Source organism: Aquarana catesbeiana, linkage group LG13 (genome assembly GCF_042186555.1).
Source record: "Aquarana catesbeiana isolate 2022-GZ linkage group LG13, ASM4218655v1, whole genome shotgun sequence".
Classification (NCBI taxonomy): Eukaryota; Metazoa; Chordata; class Amphibia; order Anura; family Ranidae; genus Aquarana; species Aquarana catesbeiana.
Window position 1 is genome coordinate 87,459,183 of NC_133336.1, and position 20,782 is coordinate 87,479,964.

Here is a 20,782-nt window from a genome sequence, read left to right on the forward strand (position 1 = left end):
GTCGGGGCCATTGACAATAAAAAGGGGATTGGGCGAGAATCACTCCCTACATTTAAATTGAATAGATGAGAAAAGAAGAATCGATAAAGGCAGGGTCAGATTAAGAACATCATGGGCTTGGTGCTGAAGATTTTGGTGGGGCTTTTTATAAAAAAATAAATAAATAAATAAAAATGCAAACATTTTTTGTTTTTAACAAATTAAATAGAGAGAGGATGAGAGAGAGAAAGAGAGAGGGGATGAGTAAGGGGTAAGGGAGGGAGGATGAGAGAGATAGAGAGGATGCGCATGAGCATGCGTGGGAGTAACAGCAACACAGCCCGGCCAAGGCAAGTGACCAAAAGATACAGAATCCGGAAGGAAGACTGGGTGAAGATGGAAGCGCCCGGGACCCGTCGGATTAATCACAGCACAGTGCCGGAGGGCTCAGTCTGACAGGTAAGTGTACCCTAATGTGCTAATATGCTGTGCATACTAGTACATTATGGCATAACCTACCTCAGGGCCTCTAAAAAGTAGTAATGCTAGCAAAGTTTACTACCGCTTTAATATCACAGGATCCCAGGAGCCTCTCATGGGGCCCCCTACTTACCTGGTGGCCCTTGGGCAGTGCCCAAGTGCATAGTTTCGAACATTTCAAAAAAATACTTTTTTTACCAGTGGTATATTTAGAGTAGCTGACATGCCCTATGTTCCTCTATACACAGTTACATAGTTACATAGTTACATAGTAGGTGAGGTTGAAAAAATACACAAGTCTATAAAGTCCAACCTATTTGTGTGATCGTAAGGACATCTGTTCCTCTATACATCACAGTAGTAATCACACAATTAAATGAGTACTAATAATTGGCAGAACAAATATGAAGACTGAGAAGATTTCCTTTAGTTGAACTAATAAAAGTGTGCCCATTCTAGAGCTGGTAACATTGAGGATATTCAATATAATTTTAAAGAACTGTTTTTGTGGGTAAGAGGCATAGGGGAGGCATATGGATGGTATAAAAGTGGGACGTATGTGCAGGTGAGGGAGAGGAATATGGAGGGTATAACAGTGGGCACTATGTACAGGAGAGGAGTGTGGAGGGTATGGCAGTGGGCATTATGTACAGGAGAGGAGTGTGGGGGGTATGACAGTGGGCAGTATGCACAGCAGAGGAGTGTGGAGGGTTGACAGTGGGCACTATGTACAGGAGATGAGTGTGGAGGGTATGTCAGTGGGCAGTATGTACAGGAGAGGAGTATGGAGGGTATGATGGGGAGCAGTATGTATAGGAGAGGAGTGTGGAGGGTATGATAGGGGCAGTATGTACAGGAGAGGAGCATAGAAGGTATAATGGGGCAGTATGTACAGGAGAGGAGTGTGGAGGGTATGACAGTGGGCAGTATGCACAGAAGAGGAATGTGGAGGGTATGACAGTGAGTAGTATGTACAGGAGACGAGTGTGGAGGGTAAGACAGTGGGCAGTATGTACAGGAGAGAAGTGTGGGGGGTATGACAGAGGGTAGCATGTAGAGGAGAGGAGTGTGGAGGGCATGGCAGTGGGCAGTATGTACAGGAGAGAAGTGTGGGGGGTATGACAGAGGGTAGCATGTAGAGGAGAGGAGTGTGGAGGGCATGGCAGTGGGCAGTATGTACAGGAGAGGAGTGTGGAGGGTATGGCAGTGGGCAGTATGTACAGGAGAGGAGTGTGGAGGGTATGACAGTGGGCAGTATGTGCAGGAGAGGAATGTGGAGGGTATGACAGTGAGCAGTATGTACAGGAGAGGAGTGTGTAGGGTACGACAGTGAGCAGTATGTACAGGAGAGGAGTTTGGAGAGTATGTATCAGGAACCATAAATCAGACAGAGACAGAAGTAAAGTTAAATCACACTTGTTTAATAATAATAATAATAAGGTAAACAGAGTAAGCGTAGTCAAAACAAGCCAGAGTTCAGTAACCGGATCAGGTAGTCAGCCAAGCAAATGTCAGAGACACAGATAAACGTAGTAGTACAGCAAGCAGGATCGGGAGCCAGAAGAAACGTCAGCCGAGAAAAGTCTTCAACAGGAACGCAGGAGAAAGTCTCTGTGATGTTGACAAAGAAGAAGGCAGAGATCAAGTGAGCTGGATGACTTTAAGTAGGCAGGACTGACGAGCAGAATCAACAACAGCTGGGTAACTGTGGAGAGAGATGGGAGCATGCAATTAGCCGACAGCTGAGCGGCCAGCTCAGAGAAGGAAGGGCTGAGCCCAGCCATGACAGTGGGCAGTATGTACAGGAGAGGAATGTGAAGGGTATGACAGTGAGCAGTATGTACAGGAGAGGAATGTGGAGGGTATGACAGTGAGCAGTACGTACAGGAGAGGGGTGTGGAGGGAGGGTATGACAATGGGCAGTATGTACAGGAGAGGAGTGTGGAGGATATGACAGTGGGTAGTATGTACAAGAGATGAATGTGGGGAGTATGACAGAGGGTAGTATGTACAGGAGAGGAGTGCAGAGAGTATGACAGTGGGCAGTATGTACAGGAGAGGAGTGTGGAGGGTATGACAGTGGGCAGTATGTACAGGAGAGGAATGTGGAGGGTATGACAGCGAGCAGTATGTACAGGAGAGGAATGTGGAGGGCATGACAGTGAGTAGTATGTACAGGAGAGGAATGTGAAGGGTATGACAGTGGGCATTATGTACAGGAGAGATGTGTATGACAGTGGGCAGTATGTACAGGAGAGGATTGTGGGGGGTATGACAGGGGACACTATTTATAGGAGAGAAGTGTGGAGGGTATGACAGTGGGGACTATGTTTAGGAGAGAAGTGTGGGGGGTATGACAGTGGGCACTATGTATAGGAGAGGAGTGTGGAGGGTATGACAGTGAGCAGTACGTATAGGTGAGGCGGATGAAGGAATCTGGTTAGGAAAAATTTAAAGGTTTGTGGAAGGATGTTTAGGGACTGTGTAGTGGTTAAGTGGGCTATACATGGAAGTCAATCTATTAATCGACTTGAGAACAATCAGCCTGTCAGGTTTTTCCCAAAACGATCAGTGCTGCCAGCTATAGTTAGCAACACTGATCATTGTATTCTGTGGGTAGGGAAGGCCCCCCACTGGCAGAACACAATAACACTGCGGGAGTGATTCCCCCATCCACAGGTCAGCAGGTGAGAGGGTGTGTGGGGACAGGCTGGGGAGAGAGGTCTGTCAGCAGGGGGGTTTGAGGTGATCATAGAGGGATATCAATCAGCGGGTTGGGGAAGTAACTGGGAGTGATATCTTTTGGAGTAGGGTCTGTCATCTGCAGGTTGGGAAATGGTCACCTGTGATATAAGTTGAAGGGAAGTGGCTAAGATGGGAAGTGGCTGGTGAGTGACCTGGTTGGTGGTAAGTGTGAAATGGATGATGTGTTGCAAGTTACTTTCACATTTGTGGTAATGCTTTCTGCCCTCTAAAAAGTGATCTGTGGTGGATTGCTTTTCAATGAGTGATATAGCAGCAGCTGACAGGCATTCATGAGGTGCTACTCCTCCGAACCTGCTCTTCTGGGGTCCCTCGGCAGCTGCCACATCAGATAACCCCCTGGGAGAAGCACTCTCCCGGGGGATTACCTTGCGGACGCGCCCCAGAGTCCAGCATTCGGCATTCATAGCCGATGAATGTATGACTCGGCCCCGCCCCACAGCGCCCAAGTCATTTGATTGACAGCAGTGGAAGCCAATGGCTGCGCTGCTATCAATCTATCCAATCAAGATCCGAGAACCCCCTGCAGAGAGAGAGCACGTCCCCGTGGGACAAGTTTGAGGGTTCAGGTAAGTGAAACGGGGGGCTGGGGGGCCGGTCACAGACAGGTGTTTTTTCACCTTAATGCATAGGATGCATTAAGGTGAAAAAACACGAACCTTTACAACCCCTTTAATATTCATGTAATATGGGTGGCCAGGTGCTCCAGTGCTAAGATAAATAATAGGGGTGATAAAAGACTTCCCTAGCACAATCCACATTGTATTGGGAAAGAGGGAGACTTAAATCCACAATATGTATTTGTCGCTGATGGGGTTCCATATAGTGTGTCTATTAACTTCAGAAAATTGCCTAGTGGAGCATAGATAAACCCTAACAATGCGTCAAATGCTTTGCATATATCCACAGAATGCAACATAATCTGTTGTGATCTCTGTTGTGCTAAGGCCCTAAGAATTTTTCATTGAATAGTATTATTAAGTGAATATACTAATGCGCAAACCAAATAACTAATAAATATAAATGCAACTGAGTAGCTGCCAACATGAAAGGGTGTTCCCACACAGTGATAATTGAATAAAAGTATATGTGGCGCTCACTAATGAATAACAACATCTAAATATTTTTCAATTGATCATAAAGTGCAAAATACAACATACAAAAGTGACCAAATACGTAATCTTCACGCACCATAAGGTGCTACAGTGTTTAAAGTGACAATGCAATATACTAAAAGTGCTTCAGTCAAAAAGAGTTCATAATCCAATATATATCCAGATCATATACAGCTTCCACCATCCGTAGTGCGCCAGTGGTTTGCACCAGCCTGTCACCTCAGGTAAAGACCCCTACTGGTCTAGTTGGGCTTGTTTGCAATATGTGTGTAGCACTAACTCTCGGTGGAGCTGCTGGTTTAAAGCGGGCTGTTACCTTCACTCTCGATACCTCTGTTTCACCGAGTCTAGGGTCCCGTTGAGTTTACCTCCGAACGATGTAGACACCAACACTTGAGTATATTTTCCAATGCTTTAATGAACAAATAACACAGGAAGTAGCAGGAAAGAGGCAGAAGGAAAGTTGCAGGGAAGTTCAGATACCTTTCCTTAGTATTCTTTAGAACATTCTTTGGAATTGAACAGTTGTGGTTGAATGCACTCCCCTTGTGGGATTCAATCTTTTCCCGCCTGGATAGGCCTCTGTATGGTTTGCGATGAATGTCAGACACAGTACTTGAACCTTTAAGCCAACCCGGCAGTACTATGCAGTAAGACTACTTCAGGATACGTCCTCCAACCGAGTCACCAGGCCCCTCTCCAGACCAGCACTCTGCATGATCCTTCCATGACGGGTCCTCCCCCGGGATCTCCTCGGTTGTCCAGCTTCTTCACTCAGGATAGACAGCTCAGGACCATTCCTCTGCTGCTGTGGTAGGCCCCAGACAGGCTTCTGGGCCCACCCACACGCCGCAGCTACGCGGACCTCCGGAACGGAGGACCACGAGGTGGTACTCTTAACGCATACCTGTCGGCCAGGAGGGCCAGCAGGTGGCTGAAAACGAACCCTAAAACATGGCGTCTGTCCCATAAATACCCTCTCCCAGAATGCAACTCGGAGGACCACCTCCACCGAGTTGTCTCCGGGACAGAGGAGCACTCATACGCTTCAACACGTTGCCTTTCCAACACTAGCCCATGGTGACAACGACGCCCACCGGCGCAGTGTGGAACTACACGCAACTCAGCCAAGCTGGAACAGAGGCAAATCTAACTTCCTCTAACAAGTAACCCACAAGATTTACCTATCAGCGGTAGATTAAAAATCTACCAGCACTACATACTTCCCCCACTACAATAGACGTTGTCCTCATCGTCTGTCACAAAAATAATAACTCCCAAGCCTGAGAGTAGGTATTTGAGCTTAAAACTTGGATTAAAGTAAAGAAGAAGGAAAGACAGTATAGAGATATACAGTTTTAACATTTATATAACAGTATGTTCACATCCGCAAACAAAATCACATTATGACTGTCACAACCCCACTATCTATCTAGCTGAAAATCCTAACAGCTTGATGGAGGATCCAATTGCTCCTTAAAAGAAAACAAAGTTAGACACACACTAAATATGTACAATATCCTCGATAACAGTTTGGGAGCAAAGTCTCATTCCAACTCCTCTGCCGGCAAATATTTACACAAAGTCCCAGATACATTCCCCTGTGAACTCTCACCCGTTCCTGACGTGGACTTCTCTGGTTCGGGCAGTCTCTGGGGTAGGCCTCGACCACGGCCGCGGGAAGCCTTTACATATCCCACCTTCCTCTGGACAGGTACAACAGGGATAGGCGTGGTGGACGCGGAAATCAAGGTAATGTCCGCTGATGAGTCGGTTACCGCAGTATCTCTCTCAGGAACACTTTCGGTGACGACAGGCGAAATCACGGCCTGCCGTTCTTTTTCAGCAGTAGTAGCAGCTTATACTGTGGCGATACCTGTAGCCCAGTCCATACGATAAGCATGGGGCGACATGGTAGGTTGCTCCACCACAAACAAATATTCTCTGCATTGCGAGCAGCGAACAAATGGACGGAGATGTATGAGCAGTCCTTCACACTTGTGACAAAGCATGCCCTGTCCTTCGATATCTCCAACTGTATAAAGAACAAACCTCCCCTGCGGTTTCACACGAATGCCGGTATCTGTAAGCAAGGTTCCGGTCAGCATAGCTCCCGCAGCGGCGCTGGTAGTGAACATCTTAGGCCCCACAGTTGGTTGCATCACCGAAAAAGACATGGCCACACTCTGATCTTCTCAGCACGATCACGAGGCCTCTCTTCTTCTCTGGCGCCAACACACACATACACGCGTCCCACGCGGTATCAAGTAGGCTAGGCTCCACCCACTTGTTCCTCTGATCACGTAGCTCCCGGGCTTTCACTGGCGCCCACTGCCTACGCAGTCAGAAATAAAGTCCTGCAACTTTTAACCTCTTCTTCTCCTGAAAAATTGACAAAGTCCAGCTCTCACCGTAAACTCCCGGTGAAACACTTCTCCAGGTTGCGAGAACTGATGGCTAACAAATCCCGGACGACGCCCCCACATATAGCACTAACTCTCGGTGGAGCTGCTGGTTTAAAGCGGGCTGTTACCTTCACTCTCGTTACCTCTGTTTCACCGGCACCGGGTCTAGGGTCCTGTTGAGTTTACCTCTGAACGATGTAGACATCAACACTTGAGTATATTTTCCAATGCTTTAATGAACAAATAACACAAGAAGTAGCAGGAAAGAGGCGGAAGGAAAGTTGCAGGGAAGCTCAAATACCTTTCCTTAGTATTCTTTAGAACATTCTTTGGAATTGAACAGTTGTGGTTGAATGCACTCCCCTTGTGGGATTCAATCTTTGCCCGCCTGGATAGGCCTCTCTCACTTGCCTAGCAGCCAGTACACAGCACGAACAAAAGTCTCTGCCACAGACTTGTTTGGAATAAAACCCGTACGATCCTCTGCCACAGGATTTATTGGTTTGCGATGAATGTCAGACACAGTACTTTTTTTTTTTTTTTAAATAATTTATTTACTGTTTTTCCATACAAAACCGAACTCATCACAATACAAAAGAAAATGATACAGATTCATTGACAGAGTTCATCCTAACCCCCCCAAAAACCCCCGATCCCACCCACCCCTGTTCCTGCAGGAGGATCTAGAGGGGAGCCGCTAGTGAATTTATGGACTCGTATCCATGTCCACTTCGCCGACCCCCTAAGTACTATCTATAAATTGCTCGGCATAACTCCAAGTCATTTTATACCGTTGCCATCCCTCCCATTTACCATCTCCTGCCCCCCCCTCCCCAGGATCGATTCCTCTGCTATCCATAATTTCAACGTTGTACACCTCATTGACGCTGAGGAGCCAGTCCCGAATATTTGGTGCAGCCGGGTCTAGCCATTTTGTTGCTATCTGTTTTTTAGCTGCGTCCAGCAATATGGATACCATAGAGGAGCGATAACTCCTCACCGTCTTAGACGTGCCATGAAATAGGCACACCCATGGGTCTATCGGGATAACCTCTCCTGTAATTACCTTGATCAGACTTATGATTTTTCCCCAGAAAGTTTTTATAACGTGGCATTCCCACCACATGTGGGCCATCGAACCTATAGAGGTACAACCCCTCCAACATAAGTTGGATTTGGTGTTGTCCATTTTAGCGAGTCTGTCTGGGGTGGCGTACCATCTTGCCAAGCATTTATAGTGAGTTTCCATTCTCCTGGAATCCTGTGCTGCCAGATGTACCAGTTTCAAAATCTTCTCTAGGGTGACTTCCCCACATTGTGATCCTAATTCCCGTTCCCACTTTTGGATGTACGGGGGAACCTCCAGCTCCAGCCTCATGCCCAAAATCCTATAGATTTGTGAGATAATCCCACTCGGCTGCTCCCTCCCACAGAGCTGCTCGAGTGGTCTGTATTCCCCTTCCCCCCGAAGTGGCTTTGGAAGCTTTTCAATGAAGTGCGAGAGCTGAAGGTACCTCCACACATCCAAAGCCCCAATCCCCGGGTCTGCCTTTAACTCAAAAAATGTGCGTAAACTTCCATTATTACTAAGGAAGTTTTTAAGTTGGATACCCTCGTCTTTTAACCAATTCCCTCCCACCTCCCTCATCCCTGGCTCAAAAAAAGAATTGTCTTTCATGTAAATTAAAGGTGAGTTAAATGTCCACTTATTCTGTGTGTGTACCAAATCCCAACATTTAAGAGTGTTTTGTGTCATAACCGCTGTGTTAGTGCCCAGTGCTCGGTATTTTGGTGGATTCCATACAATCCTACGTAAATCAGTGTTACTCATGTAGTGTTCTAATCCGACCCATCTTTTTTCAGTATCCTTTTTGGACCATTCAATAACCCGTGATATTGTGATTGCTATGTAATATCTATAAAAATCCGGTAGGGCCAACCCCCCCTTTTTTTTTCCCCTACTCAAAACCACGTAAGAGATACGTGGTTTTTTGCCCCCCCAGACAAACCTCGCCACCAATCGCTTTAAGGCTCCAAAATAATACAGAGGAAGTGGGATGGGGAGCATCTGGAATTTAAAAAGTATCTTAGGGGTCAGTATCATCTTAACCGCATTCACGCGGCCGAGCCACGAGAGCGGTCTCGTAGCTAGCCTTCTAGTTTCCTGCCTAATCTCATCCAGCAGTGGTAAGAAATTTTTATGGTACGTTCCATTTATGGAGTTAGAAAGTTTTACCCCTAGATATTTAATTTCCTCTTTCCAGGGAAATGGGAATACCTGAGCAAGATGGGAGGCCTCGTCCTTGCCCACGCTAATATTTAGGATCTCCGACTTCTTCAAATTAACTTTGAAATTTGATAGTTCCCCGTACCCTCTGATTACTCGGAGCAGGTTCGGGAGGGTAATTCTAGGGTTGGTAATAAAAAACAATATATCGTCGGCAAACGCCGCGAGTTTATGCTCCTCCCCTCCCGCTCCCACCCCGTTGCAATCTGGGTCGTTGCGAATGATAGCGAGGAGAGGCTCAAGGGACAGAACAAACAATAGAGGGGACAACGGGCACCCCTGCCTAGTACCGTTTTTCATCTCCAGAGGTTCTGATAATACCCCATTAACCCTAACTGTAGCCATAGGGTGACTATAGAGGGACCTCACCCAGGAGATGTACCTCTGCCCCACCCCCATGACTTCCAACGTTTTCCACATGAACCCCCAGTCTACCCTGTCAAACGCTTTTTCTGCGTCAACTGACAGGAATAGAACTGGGGGTCCCTTGCGTCTACCTAACTCCATAAGGAGCGCTGCTCTTAAGCCGTTATCTCTGCTCTGTCTCCCGGGTATGAAACCCGCTTGATCTGCATGCACCAGGGATGCCATTCTCTCCTTCAGTCTCCCAGCCAAAACCTTTGCAAAAAGCTTCACGTCTGCGTTCAACAACGAGATGGGCCTATAGCTGGAGCATAGCCTATCGTTTTTCCCCTCCTTTAAAATTAAAGTAATTGAAGCTAACAACGCCTCTCTCCCCATCTCACAGTTATTACCCAGATCGTTCCAATATTGGCACAGTCTAGGGACTAAAATGTGTTTCAACTTCTCCAAATATAATGTGGTGAAGCCGTCAGGGCCAGGGCTCTTGCCTTTCGGGGAGGATTTGAGGGCAACCATGATCTCTTCCTCTCCGATCGGTCTATCCAGAGCCTCTCTCTCTTCCTTTGTGAGCTCCGACACTCCTGCCTCCCTTAGGAACTCCTCGACCCTCTTCCCCTGCGTAGGGCTGACCGTTCTATTTAGGCCAATGGAGTAGAGCGCCCCGTAGAACTTTTTAAACTCCTCTGCTATACCTGTACTAGTGCAGATAAGCTCTCCTTTTTTGTTCTGTATTTTGCCTATGAAATTCCTGTCTTTTTTCTTTCTGATCATTCTGGCCAGGTGCTTGCTCGACTTATTTGCCCACAGGTAATTTTCTTTTGTTAGTTTATTAAGGGATCTCTTAGTTTCCTGATCTATAATATCCCTCAACTCCTCCCTTTTATTGACTAGTCGGTGGAAGATTTCCTGACTAAATCCCCTTCTCTCCTTGTGTTTCTGCTCCAAGGTAAAAATTTCAGCGAGCAGCATCTCCCTTTCCTCCCTTCTCTTTTTTTTAATTCCCGCTCCCATGGAGATAAGGACCCCCCTGGTAAACGCTTTATGCGCTTCCCATAGAGTGGAATATGAAACCTCTCCTGTATCATTCGCTTTAAAGTAAAAGTCCACCTCTTCCTGTATCTTCTCCAGCACTTTTGGGTCTTTGAGCAGAGATTCATTCAGTTTCCACGCATAAGTCCTCTCGACCCTGTCAGGGAGTCTCATCGTTAAAGTGACCGGTGCGTGGTCTGAAAGTGAAATAATCTCAATTTTAGTTTCTTCTACTTGCTCCAAGAGGCCATGGTCAACAAAGATGTAGTCTAGTCTCGAATACGTCCCGTGCACAGGGGAGAAGAAGGTAAAGTCCCTATCCTTGGCGTGTTGCGTCCGCCAAGCGTCTACAAGGCGGCAGTTGTATAGCCGCCGCCCGATTGCGACGGTAGAGGCCCTGCTCGTCCCCCGTGCCCGGGACGTAGTATCGAGAACAGTGTCCAGGTAAAAGTTAAGATCTCCCGCCAGTACCACCTCTCCCTCTCTAAAGCTCATCAGCCTTGTCAACACCTGACCGAAAAATGCAATTGGTTTCTTATTAGGGCAATATATATTCGCCAGAGTGAGTATTTTATTTCCGATGCTACCTTTCAAGAAAATGTACCGGCCATCCGGGTCTGACAGTCTATCTATTAATGAGAAGTTTGAAGACTTTGAGAAACCAATTGCCACCCCCTTTGCTCTTCTGATGGGGGAGTCGCTGTAGAACCATTGCGGCAAGCCCGGAGAGAAGAGCCTGATCCTAGACTCCAGCACCAGATGAGTCTCTTGGAGAAAGACTATGTCAGCCCCATAATATTGCAATTCCTTCAGAATTTTATGTCTTTTTACAGGAGAGTTAAGGCCCTTTACGTTGTATGAGAGAAACTTGAGGTCAGGCATTACTTAGGCTCACGGCCCTGGCCGCTCCTCTCTGCCCTTCTAAGATCCCCCTCGCAGGAACACCCACCCCCCCTTCTTCCCCGCCCCCAAACTCCCCCCGCCCCGACCCCTCCCCCCATTCCCCCGGCTGCCACCCAGCCCAAGGCCCGCTTATAGGGGATGTTCTAGATCCCATACAGCGCGCACTACTTCGAGGGGTGGTGCCGACATGTCGGCAACCCGTGCCGCCCCCCCGCTACGCGAGGGAAGGTAGGGAGGAAAGAAAAAAAAAAAAAAACCCCAACTCTCCCCCCCACCCCCCCCCCGCACGGAGGGAGGTTAAGAGGACAAAAGGCCAGCGCTCCTATTAGGACCCGCACCCCCCCCCCCACCCCCCACCCCAGCCCGGCAAACACCTTATTGCACTATAGAATGCCCAAAGTCCCAAGTCCCGTAACTTTATTGAACTCAACAGTCCCCCGATTGAGAGGGAGATCACCGAGGAAGAAAAAAAAAAAAAAAAAAAAAAAAAAAAAAAAAAAAAGGATCAGAGTCCCCCTCATACTCAAATGAGCTTAGTGGGATGATCATTATGGTTCTTATCTCAGTTCTTCTGGCATCGTGATCCCCACACTTGCGCAAAAATCCTGAGTCTCTTCTGGAAACCTCATCCTATGTGTTCTCCCATCTTTGACTACTAACAGGGATGTTGGGAACCCCCAGCTATACTTCAAGTTGGCCCTTCGAAGTTGATCTAATAAGGGTCTCATCTGTCTTCTTCGTGCTAGGGTTCCAGCCGATATGTCCGCGAAAATCTGTAGGTTTTTATTTTCGAAGCAGATTGGGGGAGCACCCCTGAGGTTCCTCCATATTTTTTCCTTGTCTTCGTACGAGTGGAACTTCACGATAACATCCCTGGGAATATCTTGATTGAGATTAGGGGGTTTCCTTACCCTATGGGCCCGGTCGATCTTGAGGGCCTCCTCCTCCTTTCTACCCAGAATGGGGTTGAATATTTTTCTCACTTTCTCCCCCAGATCTTCATTCAGTTGTTCCGGGATGGATCTGATTCGCAGGTTTTGTCGCCTGCTCTGGTTCTCCTGCTCTTCCATTTTGTAGGACAACATGCGATTTTCACTCTGAATCTTGACGATTTGATCTTGGAGGTCAGAGATCGTCTTTGCTTGCTTTGCTGATACCTCTTCGACTTCTTCCACCCTATGGAGTAAGTGGCCCATGTCTGAACGTACATTCATGATTTCCGATTTTATCACTCCTTCCAGTTTAGCGAACATTTCCAGCATTTCTGTTCTATTCATGCCACGGTCCATATTTCTTTGTTCTTCCGGGGTGTCACTCAGCACTCCCCACTCCAGACCCAAGCCCTCCTTAGGCCTAGCCCCCTGTCCCCCCTTCTGCTTCTGTTGTTCTTTTTTCTTTTCGTTTGTTCCTGAGTGTTTCATATCCTGCCCTGGACTCTTTGGGTTTGGTTCTGTAAGATATTTTTGTATGGTGCTGTTATTAAGGCTCTCTCTTGAGTTTTTCGGTTCTGCTGTTTTTTGGGACCGCCCTCTCATACTTCCACCGGGTATCAGCTTTTAGGGTGTCAAACCTATCCCCAGGGCGTGTTACTCGGTCCCTCCTGGTGGTGCCTCCCCACCGCATGCACAAAAGAAAAATAAAGGGAAAGAGAAAAGGCCCAAAAGAGGCAAAATTATGTTCCGATGCACACAAGGTCCCAGGGAGAGCCCTCCTAGCCCTCTTCGCCTGTTGCTATCCTTATCACCCGCCTTGGAAAGAGTCCTTACATTGATGCTGGATATTTCCTTAAATTATGGGAGGTTTCCAAATGACGGGACCTGAATGAGTGACCTTATCGGTCCCCCTCCTTATGTCTCAGAAGCAGGGCAAGGACCCAGGGGGGTGGACTGTATAGTATATGAGCCAGTTCTCAGGCGTAAGAGGGTGGCCAGACCACAGACCCAGTACCCAAAGTTTGTTCACAAATTCGCAGCCAGGTCCAGGAGGGGAAAGCACAGAATTCCCTGCACTCAAACACTGCTCAGACACTGATTCTACAGGTTGTTAACCGTCCATATACCGCTATGCCTTCCAGTTACTTCATATAAGGGTAGGGAAAGATTCCTACCTTTTCTTCTGTCACTGTCACTCGGCAATAGCCCTCCTTCAACGTAGGGTCGCAGTCCTGGTCCTGGGTGAGAAGCAGGGGGGGGTGAGGAAACACCAGGGGGGGGTCGTTAGATGTCCAGTGCGTCGGGTAAAGTTCACGCAGACAGCACGCTGTTCAAACAGCTTCGCTACTCTTCCCCCCGCTCTCTGGGCTTCTCCCCAGCTGATAAACAGCTGTTTGTCTGCTCGTTTTTAGATCTGTCACGTCCCAGCCGGCCGGCTGGGTCGTGTCCTTGAAGGTGTCGCCGTCCGCGGGAGCGGGGAACGAGGAGGGGGGGGGGGCCCGTCACGGGAGCCAGGACGTCTCGGTGGAGTACTTACACCGAGACCGCTGCAGTATCTCGCCCCGTTCGCAACTCTCTCCCGCCCGGAGCCGCTCGCCTCAGATCCTCACACAGGCGCCGACATCAGCCCCTCCCCCTCACAGACGTCCTACGTCACGTCCTCATCGTCCCGGGCGTCCCAGACACAGTACTTGAACCTATAAGCCAACCCGGCAGTACTATGCAGTAAGACTACTTCAGGATACGTCCTCCAACCGAGTCACCAGGCCCCTCTCCAGACTACCAGCGCTACATGTGTCTCCAGGATCCAAACACTGAATTCCTACTCCTGGGACCTCCAATCAGACCAAAAAGGATTTCCACAGATACCAACGATATCTGTAGACAGGTCCTCACTTCACTCCATATACTGTTCACATGCAACAAAAAGGAATCTCCATGGTGTAGTACTCCAATAAATTGTTTATTTAAAAAACCAGCAAACTTACAATTTAAAATCAGGATAAACGGCTTCACATATAGTACTTCCGGTCGCAGCCGCGACCGGAAGTGACGTCACCTGGCTCCTCCCGACGACTGTGATTTCTGGGCCGCTTGAATGTCTACATCTGCACCATAACAACAACCTTTCTTTATTTATCAATGTTTTCAGCTAATTTTATCTAATTTTGGGTGAAAATGTGAAAATATTCTGAAAACATTTATAAGTACACCCCTATGAATTTAAATCCTGTGTGTTATGTTATAATATTGTTTTACCATTCAGATTTATTATTCTTGTTCTTAATCTTAATTTAATATGTAGAGGGTCTATTTTTCAAGGTTCAAAGAATTTTCACCCACGATGTATGAATCTTGGATGAAAACATTGATAAATAGATCCCTATATGTTTATGTATTTTATTTGTTACTAAGGCAGGGTTAGCACTAGAAGTTGATGGAAATAGTACAGTAGTTTACTCAAGAAGGATGAGGATGTTTTTGCTTTCCTTTCAGCTCACAGGAAGTGACACAGACACAATTTCCAGCAAGATCAACAGGTATTTTCTGTACATGCTGAAAACATTGTTAGCCTGAAAAATGAAAACAAATGCAGCCACAGCATCTAATAATTGATCAGCAGAAATATATTATTTTTTTATTTTTGGGTTTAGACACGCTTTAAGGTAAAGATTGTTTTCCAGGGCATGTAGCTTCCAGTGCCAGCTTATGATTGGCTATGGGGGCAGATCAATCAGACACTAGCTCTCATAGTAACGTGCCCTGCAGAGGAATTTTTTTCAGCCAACTCTTGACTAACAGTTAGATCGGGAGGTCTATATGGAACCTACCCACTGCATCAGATCCTTCTGTCAGTGTGTAGGGTCTGCAGATTAAGAACACTGTTTCTTGGTTTAGACAGAGGGCAGGGTAAAATATTGGTGTGGCTGTGGTGGTACCAAGACCATTCTAGCAAGAGCTCAAACCCTGTCAAGCTCCCAGACCCTCAACCCCAGATTTATCCATGTACTAAAGAAGATCACCCTTTTTTTATGTCATGTCCACATTCATGAAACTGTAAGAACCATAAACTAGTTATTCAGAAAATGTTGTCCAGGAGCCATTGCAGCTCTGCTGAAGGTAAAAGGTTAATGCAATTAACTTTAATCTAAGTTTTATAAAATAAAATAAAAAAAATGCAGCCAAGATTATGAAGTCTTCAACAATGCCTTTGTTGCATCTTCCCTTGTTCTGTACTGTGCAATTTCCCTCATGCTCCTGTTAAAGTGGGTGATGTTGCACATAGAGAGAGACTAGTGCGTGAATCAGTACAGACGTTCACCTGCAGTTCTGCAAGCTAGGATGTTTAGCAAGCTGTATAAAAGGGTACAAAAAAGAAATGCAAGTATAGATTTTACAGCAAAGTTAAGAATTAATACATACCTTTATGTTTGACTGTACCTTTAAATGTACAAAACTTCCTTTAACCAGTTAATAAGCTTATCAAAAATGTTTTGTAATATTTACAGTAATAGGTATGGGTAAAATTCAGAGACTGAATAAAACCACTTGATGTAGGAGTGCTAAACCCTGTTTTTCTACACACAGGGGTTGATTTACTAAAGGCAAATAGACTGTGCTTGCTTCAGCAGCACATATACTAAAACTGGAATGATACAGAGAAGATTAGCATGGCTCCTGCGAAAAGATGACACACAAATCTGTGAAGCTTTCCATATTTTTTTGTGTCACCTTATTTTGCTCCCTGCTGGAGGGGAGGGGGTCCCCTCACACTTTTTCTCACAGAGTATATTAGTTCCCAGTTTTCCCAGTTCCCTTTTCTTTTTTCCTTATTCCTCCCTCTTTTCTTTTTTTTTCCTCCGCCATCCCCCCCCCCCCCCCCCTGGAATTCGTTGCGGGGTGCTCAAGGTAGGCAGGGCTGGCCTGGAATCTTCCCAGCATGACTGTAAAGAGCTAGTTGGGCTACTTTCACACTGGGGCGTTGGGGGCATCGGCAGTAAAGAGCCGCTATTTTTAGCGGCGCTTTACCGTCGTTTTTGCGGAGGTTTTCGGCCGACAATGGAGTGCTTTTAACCCCCGCTAGGGGGTTATGCCGGCGGTTCGGCGGCGCTGCCAATTGATTTCAATGGGCAGGGGACATTTAGGTGCGGTGTATACACTGCTCCTACAGCACTGCAAAGATGTGGCTTGCAGGACTTTTTTTGGCGTCCTGCCAGCGCACCGATCCAGTGTGAAAGCACTCGGGCTTTCACATTGGAGTGAGAGAAGAGGCTCTTTACAGGAGCTATGCAGGCGCTATTTTTAGCGGTATAGCGCCTGTAAAGCGACTCAGTGTGAAAGCAGCCTTAGAGATACCTGCCAGGATCGGGCTACGGTTGATAGCTAGCCCCAATTGCTATACTTTTAATGTATTATGTACTTTCCTGGGTCCTAGTTTACTGTTTTTCAAATGTATTTATTTTCAATTTAGTTACTATTTATCAATGGTTGTGACTTCTTGTACCCCTTGGGGAGCTTTGACTCCACAGACATGCTTATGATTACATTTTGAGTCTAAGTTGTGTATTTTTCCTTCTGACACTGTATTTGTTCGGCTGGTCTACTGTATTTTAACTTTCTGTGGACAATTCTCTTTGTTATTTTGTTGTTTCCTTGAATAAAACATTCATTAGGGGGAAAAAAGGCAAATGTACTGTGCACTCTGCAAGTGCAGCTGCTCCGGAGCTTAGTAAATAAGGTAAAGATTCACTTCGCAAAGAATACTCATTCATGTGCAAGGAAAATTTTAAAAATAGCATTTTTGCTTGCACATGATTGGATGATGGAAGTGCACAGTCTATTTGCCTTTAGTATATCCACCCATGGCTCAGATTTATAAAGAACATTATAATTGCTTCACCATCTCTAAAAAAAAAAAAAAAAAAACTCACTGTGCTAGGTTGTTACATTTATTTATAAAATGCAGAATTCATTGTGGACCTGCTGATGTCTTGCAGTATGTGCAGAGTACACTGTCTAATAGGAGGACAGTCCTGTCAAATGACCATAAACAGGCTACTGCCTCATCCTGGGATGCTGTTTGCTTCATTCTTTAACTGGGGCTTTCCTGACTTCGAAATTCCAAATCAAGCAAAGCCAACCATTTAGAAATAAATAGTGTTCTTGTAGTCATCTTTGAGCCTCTGCCAGGAAATTAAGCCCACCTCAGACAATGTTCTGTTTTGTGGATTCAAAACAACAGTTTCTGAGAACCCTTTTTCAACTACAATAAAAGACTTGCCCTCAGCTATAGGGAGCTGATTTATTAATTGAAAGCTTCAATATATAGATACTGCTGCACTTCTATAAACTACAATGGAATATCAGTTATTGCTGCAAACATTCATTCTGCCTTTGTCATGCAACTCCAGCTACACTTAGTGTCATGAGCATGCCGCCATCTTGGATTGATCTGTTCTTCACTGGCACTTTTGTGTAGTCAAGGAATTTGGCAGCTGTTGTGAGACAGTATTAGCAAGGCTATTTAAAGCAGCATCATAAGTATGGGAGCTACACATTCTGCATTTCCCTGTTATCAGTTTTGTCTTCACTATAACAACTGTAGAAATCTGCAGCCTCTACCATATGTTATGATACTAAATGTGACTTTTCGATTATACTGTTCTTATGCTGGGGTATGATTACAGTGATGATCAAATACATTCAGCAGAACACACTGAGAGATGATTCTATTAGGAAAAATGTTGGTAGTCTCCTGAATATCTGCTATACATGAGAGAGATCTTTGCTTTAGAGGCCTAGGAGGTCACACTCTCAATTTCTGATTTCCAATCTCCAAATCCCCTCCCCCCTTTTTTTTCTCCTTTACTTTCCCTAAGGCCTTCTTCATTCCCTAATTCTGTCCCACCTCTTGCTAATCTTTCCATTTCTGTCCTCAGTCCCCCCCCCCAAGATCCACAGTTCACATTACCCTTGCCCAAATGTTTTCTACCATTGTGCTTCAATCTTGATTAAATTCCCTTTTCCTTTTCTATCTATAGCGATTCCCCTATTCTATAAGCAAAATAATTTGACGTCCCTCAATGCCCCGATATCGGTAGAAGAACTGACAGCCACCGATAAAAGTTTACCGTCCCGCAAGTCCCCTGGCCCCGATGGCCTCCCTTATGAATACTATAAGACATTTCTTCCAACCCTCTTGCCCCATATGTGCAGGTTGTATAATGCCTTTCTTCAGCAAACCCCTATTCCCTCAGATATGCAGAGATCATTCCTCACGTTGATCCCCAAACCTGAAAAAGATCCTTCATTGTGTGCAAGTTATAGGCCAATCGCACTGCTAAACTCTGATCTAAAAATTTTTACTAAGCTCCTCTCGATGCGATTGAACCTAATACTTCCCTCCTTAATACATAAGGATCAGGTGGGCTTTGTACCCCTCCGTCAGGCAGGGGATAATACGAGAGGGATTATTGATCTCATAGATATGGCAAACAGGGATGGTTTGGAAACATTGGTACTAGGGCTGGATGCTGAAAAGGCCTTTGATCGCCTTGGATGGCCGTTCCTGTTTGCCACATTGAAATATATGGGGTTCCGAGGCCCTTTCTTGTAGGCCATACAACACTTATACACAAATCCCACCTCTCAGGTTAAGACGCCCTTTGCTTTATCATCAGCTTTTTCGATTGCGAATGGAACCCGTCAGGGATGCCCTCTCTCGCCGTTATTATTTGCGCTATGTGTTGAGCCTCTGGCAGCGGCGGTTCGTAAAAATCCAAACATACACGGGATTCCGGTATGGGGCAGGGATTTTAAACTAGCACTATTCGCAGACGACGTTATACTTACCCTGACTCAGCCTAGGATATCACTCACCAATTTACATGCTGAGCTAGATTTATACCGCTCCCTTTCTGGTTACAAAATAAATGCGTCTAAATCAGAGGCCTTACCCGTTAATATCCCCCCAGTAGAGGTACAGCATTTACAGCAATGTTTCCCCTACCACTGGAAAACCAGAGCCCTGAAATACTTAGGAGTGCAGATCACCCCGTCCTACACTACCCTATATAGAGCTAACTTCCCTCCCCTCTATAGATCCATAAGGGATTTGCTACAAAAGTGGAAGACCCACCATATATCCCTTCTGGGGAGGGTGGCCTCTGTAAAGATGACCATCCTTCCCAAACTTCTCTACCTCTTCCAGACACTTCCCATTCCAATCCCTCGGTCAGATCTGAGGAAGCTTCAGACGGATTTGGTGAAGTTTGTTTGGAACTATAGGAGGCATAGAATATCTCAATCAGTTTTAATGGCGGCACGTTCAGAAGGGGGACTGGTGTTCCCCGACTTGAACAGATATTACCAAGCAGCCCAACTGCGGGCCCTGGCATCCTGGTTTCCCCAACGGTCTTACAATAGATGGACTGAAATTGAAAAACTCTGGCTGGCACCCATACACCCAAATAGCTTGCTCTGGAATGCAAATGTGGAGGTGGACTCGGCCCGGCTTCTAGGCCCTATGTTTCTTCTTCGATCTCTCTGGCGTAAATTATCCAGAACACATAGGTTGGGCTCGGAGAGATCACTTCTTACGTCCTTTCTTTATAACCCCAGACTGCCTGCAGGCCTTACGCATCAAATGTCCTCACCATGGGCAACAAGGAATTTATTCCACTTTGGTCATCTAGTACACCCCTGTACGCGTAAATTGCTCTCATTTATAGATCTCCAAAGGAAATTTGACTTGCCCTGTCAGGTATTTTATGGGTATCTACAGATCAGGCACTATGCCCAGTCGATAGCCCCGAACTTACAATTCTCAACCCCGACCATATTTGAGAATCTGATGTTAGAAGGTTCAGCACGTCGAGGTTTAATTTCAGATATATACAAGGTGCTAAATTCGTATTGTTTTGCCACTCAGGGTAAGCATGCATACATGCTTCGATGGGAGAGAGCATTGGGAGAAGAGATACCAGAAGCGACTTGGCAAACAATTTGGTCACAGGCAGCTAAAAGTTCTCTTTGTACACTCTACAAGGAGAATGCCTATAAAATCATTTTCTTTTGGTATATGACACCGGATGTTCTATGGGCTATCTACCCTTCTAGCTCGGATAGATGCTGGAGGTGTCAGGGAGACAGGGGAACATTATATCACATTTACTGGTCCTGCCCCAAGATAGTGCCTTTTTGGACAGAGGCACAATTTTTACTAACCCGCTTGCTGGGAGTACAGGTCCCTAGAACCCCTAAATTATTCCTCCTAGGGGTATCTGGTTTACAGATACCTAAGCACTCCAAGAAACTGCTTCGGCACATCTTGACAGCCGCGAGGTGTCTCATAGCTCTCTACTGGAAGAGACGGGACCCGCCTACTCAAACAGACCTATATACCAGAATCAAGGATATAGAACTAATGGAAAAAATTACTGCTAGATTACAAGACAGATTGGAAACACATGATAAGGTCTGGGAAGACTGGCATAGACGAGAAGATCCTCCTTGAGCCATTGATGG

At 46.1% G+C, this 20,782-nt stretch overlaps 1 protein-coding gene and 1 non-coding gene across 3 annotated transcripts in view; both read left to right on the top strand.

Annotated features, from left to right (window-relative positions):
• Positions 1 to 20,782, top strand: part of SPTB (spectrin beta, erythrocytic) — a 233,340-nt gene that overhangs the window by 18,953 nt on the left and 193,605 nt on the right. Inside the window, exon 2 of one of the 2 annotated variants that reach the window (XM_073609325.1) lies at positions 14,753 to 14,796. The exons of the other annotated variant lie outside the window; for it this stretch is intronic. The gene's annotated coding sequence lies outside the window, so the exon portion shown is untranslated. The remainder of the gene's footprint in view (positions 1 to 14,752; positions 14,797 to 20,782) is intronic. 2 annotated transcript variants of the gene reach the window in all.
• LOC141120786 (U6 spliceosomal RNA) lies at positions 15,873 to 15,979 on the top strand. Its single transcript, XR_012239943.1, has one exon. It is a non-coding gene; the product is annotated as a U6 spliceosomal RNA (small nuclear RNA).